This window comes from Scyliorhinus torazame, chromosome 16 (assembly GCF_047496885.1).
Source record: "Scyliorhinus torazame isolate Kashiwa2021f chromosome 16, sScyTor2.1, whole genome shotgun sequence".
Classification (NCBI taxonomy): domain Eukaryota; kingdom Metazoa; phylum Chordata; class Chondrichthyes; order Carcharhiniformes; family Scyliorhinidae; genus Scyliorhinus; species Scyliorhinus torazame.
This window is the reverse complement of record NC_092722.1, coordinates 30,404,848-30,411,709: the sequence shown is the minus strand read 5'-3', so window position 1 is coordinate 30,411,709 and position 6,862 is coordinate 30,404,848. Positions and strand designations below refer to the sequence as shown.

Below are 6,862 nucleotides of genomic sequence, written 5' to 3'. Positions count from 1 at the left end.
CCCCACATGGTGCGAAAACATTGTAAAATGGTATTCCCTTTCCTATACAGTAGAAGCCCTTTTGGTAATAGCAATACTCTGCAGTGTCGTTCAGACACTTAGACTCCGCAAATGGCGAAGGAGAGCCTCCCGCTCCCCGATATATACACTCCAAGCCCCTTTCCTTGGAATCCAACATGCTCCACAAACCTTTTAAACCTTTTTCCCTGACAAAATAAAAAGATTGTACTTCTATGACTGTAATAGATTAAGTAGAGATGTGATGCTGCTGTTTATTTCTGAAAAGTTTTTGTATTGTACATAAGTTCCTTTTTGATATTTGCCAACAGCATGAGAGTAGCTTAGGTAATGATAGTCAGAGGTTCCCTTGTGTAAATAAGTTAAATGTGTAATGATTAAATGTTTTATAGAATCATAGAAACATAGAATTTACAGTTCAGAAGGAGGCCATTCGGCCCATCGAGTCAGCACCGGCTCTTTGAAAGAGCAGCCTACTTAAGCTCACACCTCCACCCTATCTCCATAACCCAGTAACCCCACCCAACACTAAGGGCAATTTTGGACACTAAGGGCAATTTAGCATGGTCAATCCACCTAACCTGCACATCTTTGGACTGTGGGAGGAAACCGGAGCACCCGGAGGAAACCCACGCAGACACGGGGAGACCGTGCAGACTCCGCACAGACAGTGACCCACGCCGGGAATCGAACCTGGGACCCTGGGGCTGTGAAGCAATTGTGCTATCCATAATGCTACCGCGCTGCCCAAAAAGGTGAATGTCAGGGGTGGGATTTGAACCCACGACCCTTGAAAGGGACCAGAAATCATCAAGTCCTCAATGACTGCTTAAGTCTGGCGCCTTAGTCCACTCGGCCATCCTGACAAGTATAGTGGCCCCTAAGAGTTTATGAATTTATGATGTGTTGATAAAATTAGGTAAATGCTCCAAAAACATAGGACAGAGTAGTGTAGAACCTGTCCTTGACCAAGGGTAACCGGCACATCAAGGACGGATGAGGATCAACAGTGTGATCCACCACGCTTCGCGTTCAGGATCAAAAGGACGGGATGTAGCCATCTGGGATGGCCACTTACAAAGGATCCTGGGACATATGGCCACCTGCAAAGGACCATCGGAAATATGGTCAACCCAGGACTCAGACGCTCAGAGCTTATATATATTGGCAACTCGGATAACTAAACGCTATCGAAATCCCCAGCTACTCTACATTCTAATGGCCCATTTCCCCAGAACAAAAGACCTGTACTCAGGTAACAGATACAGAAACAGATTCATCGGCGCCACTCCTTTTGCTCAGGGAGCCCAAAAGGCCACGGTCAATGACCGCTCAGGACACGCCCCGCCATCAAGGCACCCGCCCCTTTATTAGCCAAAATCGAAGGCAGTAATCGAAGCCTGCCGAATTATTGGGTCCAAAGCTAAGGACCGCCCAAAAGAGCACGAAACCCCAGAAGGATAAAGAGAGACATTGCCATGTGTTCAGTCTCTCTTGGCCCCGGCGCTCTCTCTCTTGGCCCTGACCTACGCCTAAAACCAAGTGTAGCATCACGACCAGAAGACAAGTTCAAGACCAACGATCGCTACCAAATGGATGAGCCCAGCAGAAACAAAGTTACTTCTCCAGACCCAGCCATGCAAGATCAGAACAAAGGCCTTGTTCCTCTGCATAAAGCCGGGTGCCTGAAGTTAAGTACAGGTTGTTGTAGTGTTAGGTGTAATTTAGCTTGTAGTGTTTTATGTTGCATGTCGAAGTAATTCTTGTGTGTAAATAAACTTATCATTGAACTTGAACTAACTAACTGGTTGTTTGGTGTTTGATCGATATCCAGTAAAACCTTGTGGTGGTATCATTTGATACCTGGCGACTCTGAAAAGCAATATCATCATTAATAACTGTCATATCAGTATCCAGTTAAAAAGAGTAACATTATTGGCATCTCCGGGGGCGATTGGCAACAATGGTGTTCCTATACACCTGCTGCTTTTATCCTCATAGGTGGTGTGCATCGTGGATTTGGAAGGTGCCATCGTAGAACTAACTTTAGGAGCTCTTGCAGTGCCTGTAATTAGTAACACACTCCAACAAGGATGGCCACAGATGGATGGACGGTATGTTTAAGCAAGTGACTGGGTTGCCGATCAAGCAGATTTACAGTAAATGTATCAGGGAATGTTTTAACACATGCTCATTGGCACATGCACACCTGGAATTCAACTGATACAGGTGCAACAGGTGATTAAGAAGGCTAATCGAGTTTTGTCTTTCATTGCTAGAGGGATGGAGTTCAAGACTAGTGAGGTTATGCTGCAATTGTATAGGGTGTTGGTGAGGCCGCATCTGGAGTATTGTGTTCAGTTTTGGTCTCCTTATCTGAGAAAGGACATATTGGCACTGGAGGGAGTGCAGAGGAGATTCACTAGGTTGATCCCAGAGTTGAGGGGATTAGATTATGACGAGAGGTTGAGTAGACTGGGACTGTACTCATTGGAGTTTAGAAGGATGCGGGGGGATCTTATTGAGACATATAAAATTATGAAGGGAATAGATAGGATAGATGCGGGCAGGTTGTTTCCACTGGTTGGGGAAAGCAGAACTAGGGGGCATAGCCTCAAAATAAGGGGAGGTAGATTAAGGACGGAGTGTAGGAGGAACTTCTTCACCCAAAGGGTTGTGAATCTCTGGAATTCCTTGCCCAGTGAAGCAGTTGAGGCTCCTTCTTTAAACGTTTTTAAGAAAAAGATAGATGCCTTTCTAAAGAATAAAGGGATTCGGGGATATGGTGTACGGGCCGGAGAGTGGAGCTGAGTCCACAAAGATCAGCCATGATCTCATTAAATGGCGGAGCAGGCTCGAGGGGCCAGATGGCCTACTCCTGTTCCTAGTTCTTATGTTCTTATGATCATCTGCTCTTGGAGTGCTGAGGCATCAAAACATCAACAATTAGGCAATAGTTTATGCATTGATCAGGAATTCCACAAAATGGGAAGTGATTTCACTGACTGGAATTCAAGACATTGAGACTAAGGCTCTGAGTCTGTCAGCTGGAATGTTGGGCTTGGAGCTGCAGTCCATAACAGGAATGTGTTTTTGACTTGAGTTCATTATGTTGCAACATAAGGAACAGGAAAAAACCCACCCCTTTTTAATTGATCAAACCCACTGAGCCACATCTCCCATTATTCCTCAGCCCTCCTCTCCAACTTCTCACCAAGTCCCTCAATCATTTCTCTGCCCAAAACACATTTTTATTCAATTTACACTTTTATTTCAAAGTGTTTCTCTGGTAAAACTCTATAATCCTAAACTCCTTTCTTGCTGCTATAATCCTCATTTTTAATTTGTCTGTCCTAGGATTTGAACCCATTTTTTCATACTGTTACGACACCCTGGGCTTGTGCGTGGTCAATTAGAATCATAGAAAAGTTACTGCACAGAAGGAGGCCATTCGGCCCATCTTGTCTGTGCCAACCCAAGTATATCCAGGTGCCCTTTCTAATCCCACCTTCTTGCACCCGGTCCATGGCCTTGTAGCTTAGTGCACTTAAGGTGCAGGTCCAGGTACTTTTTAAAAAGAGTTTAGGGTCTCTGCCTCCACCACCAACTTGGACAATGAATTCCAGACACCCATTACCCTCTGCATAAAAAAGTTCTTCCTCATGTCCCCTCTACACTTTCTGCCTCCTTGTCTTGTATTTATGTTCCCTGTTTCTAGAATTCTTCATCAAGGGATACAATTTTATCCTGTTCACTCTTACCACTTCTCCATATAATTTTGTACACCTCAATTAAGTCACCTCTCAGCCTTCTTTGTTTCAAAGAAAATAACCATAACCTATCTAATCTTTCCTTGTAGCTACACTTTTCTAGCCCTGGCAACATTCTTGTAAATCTCCTCTGCACTCTCTCAAGAGCAATTACATCCTTCCTGTAATGTGGTGACCAGAACTGCACACAATACTCCTGTTGTGGCCTCACCACCGTCTTATACAATTCTAACATTATATCCTTACTTTTATATTCTATACCTCTGCCAGTGAAGGAGAGCATTCCATATACTTTCTTAACATCCTTGTCTACTTGAACTGCTGCCTTTAGGGACCTGTGTACTTGTACACCAAGATCTCTCACTTCATCTACCCATCTTAGTATATTCCCATTTGTTGTGTACTCCCTATTACTGTTTGACATCCCTAAATGCATGACCTTACACTTCTCTGTGTTAAATTCCATCTGCCATTTTTTGCCCACTCCACCAATCCATCTATATCATTCTGGAGATTGTAGCTATTCTCTTCACTGTCCACCACTCGGCCAATCTTTGTGATGTCTGCAAATTGCCCAACCCTGCTCCCGATGTTCACGTCCAAATCGTTAATATATAACATAAACAGTAAGGGTCCCAAAACCGAGCCCTGTGGAACACCACTTGAAACAACTTTCCAATTGCAAAGGCAGCCATCGACATTACCCTTTGTTTCCTGTCACTAAGCCAACTTTTTATCCAGTTCGCCACATTGCCCTGTATCCCATGGACTTTCACTTTCTTGGCCAATCTGCCATGCGGGACTTTGTCAAACGCCTTGCTAAAATCCATGTACACCACATCCACTGCATTACCTTCAACAACCCTTCTTGTCACTTACTCAAAGAATTCAATCAAATTTGTGAGGCAAGACCTTCCTTTAACAAATCCATGCTGACTATTCCTGACTAGTCCATGCCTTTCTATGTGACAGTTAATCCTACCTCTCAGGATTGATTCTAGTAATTTGCCCACTACCGATGTAAGACTAACTGGCCTATAATTGTTTGGTATTTCCTTCGGTCCCTTTTTAAACAATGGGACCACGTTTGCATTTCTCCAGTCCACCGAAAAACCATCCTCAGAGCATCTATCTCCTCCCTGACCTCCTTCAGTAGCCTTGGAAACAATCTATCTGGCCCTGACCCAGAATCGCAACACAGTTGAATTAACCAATAATTCTTAGAAAGTCTTTGCCCTTGGCTGCCCAATAATTACAGTCACCAGGTTTGTAAATGTAAACCCAATTACTGTTTATTTATAACAAGAACTATAATGAAATATGTAGCAAATACAACTGGTTAACTATTATCTAATTCCTAATTCCCCACCCTCTATACACACACACACACACAAGACAGACAAACACAGAGGGGAAGAAAGGGTTAAAGAGTCATAAGTAAAAGGAAAAAAAGAGTTTTTGTTCAGGTGGTAGTTTGCAGCACATTCTCCTCTTCAAACTTTGTTTTCAGTTTGAGACTTTTACTGTATTTCATTCATGTCTCTGTAGTTTCAGAAATACAGCACACACAAACTTTCTGGAGAGAGAAAGAGGGTCCTGGTCTTTGTTTGCAGCCTGTAATAGATTTCCTGTAAATTAATTAATTCAGGTTCTCTGCAGATTCAGGAACACGACACTCACAGCCTTTCTGGAAAGGGAAAGAAAGCAGGTCCTTATCTTTCAGTATCTAGGACTCAACTGCTCCCTCGGGTCTCTGAAAGCCATCCCACTGAGGTTGGATCCAGTTACCACCTGTTACCGGGCTGAGTACTGTCATGTGAGAGTACCTTTAAGAAATGTGTGTTTATCAAATAGCTGTCGTGGGTGTACCTTTAAGAAATTGGTGTTTATCAAATAGCTGCAGTGATGTCAGAGTGTGGGTGGAGCTGGGTTTTGGTCTGTGGCTTATTACTTTTGCTTTGAGCTAAAAGCTGGTGTGTGTCTGTGTTTTAGTTTAATTTTCAGAGTTGGAGCTGCATCCAGCCAAACAAGGTGTAATTTTGATCTCTCTCTGCTGTTATGGCCAGCGTTTAGAGAACACCAAAGTATATCATGGAGATCACCTGATCCACAACTTTTACTAGATTGTGGTATGGGGAGCGCACGGCCCACTCTACAGGTGTGGTCCAGCAGAATCTAAAAGTATTTTTTAAAGCAAAACAATGTTTATTCTATGAATTCAGTTAACCTCTTAAAAACATACACTGAACATCTGAGCAACCATCAATTCACATACAACCCGCAAAGAACATAACACTCTAAGTAATCCTTAAACTTTTATTTTATCACCCATAAGACGAAAAAACCCTTTCAAAAGAAGCTCATCAGGTTTAAATTCTGTACTGAGAGCAGTTATCACTCTGACTTCGCCAAATGATCTAGAGATAGTCTTTAGATTGCAGAGAGATTAAAATAACACCTTCTTTGGCTGGCTGCAACTCCCAACACTAAAAACGAAACTAAAAGATACATGCACACCCAAGCTTTTACTCAACGCGAAACTAAAAAGCAGAGCCAGAGCTCAGCTCCACCCACACTCTGACATCACTGCAGCCACTTGAGCAGACAAACATTTCTTGAAGTGACTTTCTCATGACACTGCATGTAAAGAATGTCTTCAGATCACTTGCTAATTTAAAAGTGATAACTGCTCTCAGTAGAAAATTTAAACCTGCTGCCTTTGTTAACGAGGGTATTTGTCTTATGGATGTTGCTAGAAAAGATTAAAGGTTACTTGTAGAGTACTGTATTCTTTGGGGGGAGTATTTGAGTTGCTAGTTGCTAAGATGTTTACCGTGTGTTTATAAAATGTTAACTGGATTCATTGAATAAACATTGTTTAGTTTTAAAAGTACTTTAGATCTCTGTTGCATCAAACCTGTAGAGTGAGCCTTTGTGCTCCTCATAACCAAAATCTATCAAAAGTTATGGGTCAGGTGAACCCCATGATACACTTTGGTGTTCTCTAAACTCTGGCCCATAACAAATTGGAGGCTCGTCTGTGATAAAAGTCTATCTTTTGTGATTGGATTGGC

At 42.7% G+C, this 6,862-nt stretch overlaps 1 non-coding gene across 1 annotated transcript; it reads right to left on the bottom strand.

Moving 5' to 3' along the window:
* Window positions 1-778: 778 nt before the first annotated feature.
* On the bottom strand, window positions 779-884 carry trnal-uaa (transfer RNA leucine (anticodon UAA)). Its single transcript has 2 exons — window positions 847-884; window positions 779-824 (listed from the first exon to the last, which is right to left on the bottom strand). It is a non-coding gene; the product is annotated as a tRNA-Leu (tRNA).
* Between the last annotated feature and the right edge of the window lie 5,978 nt (window positions 885-6,862).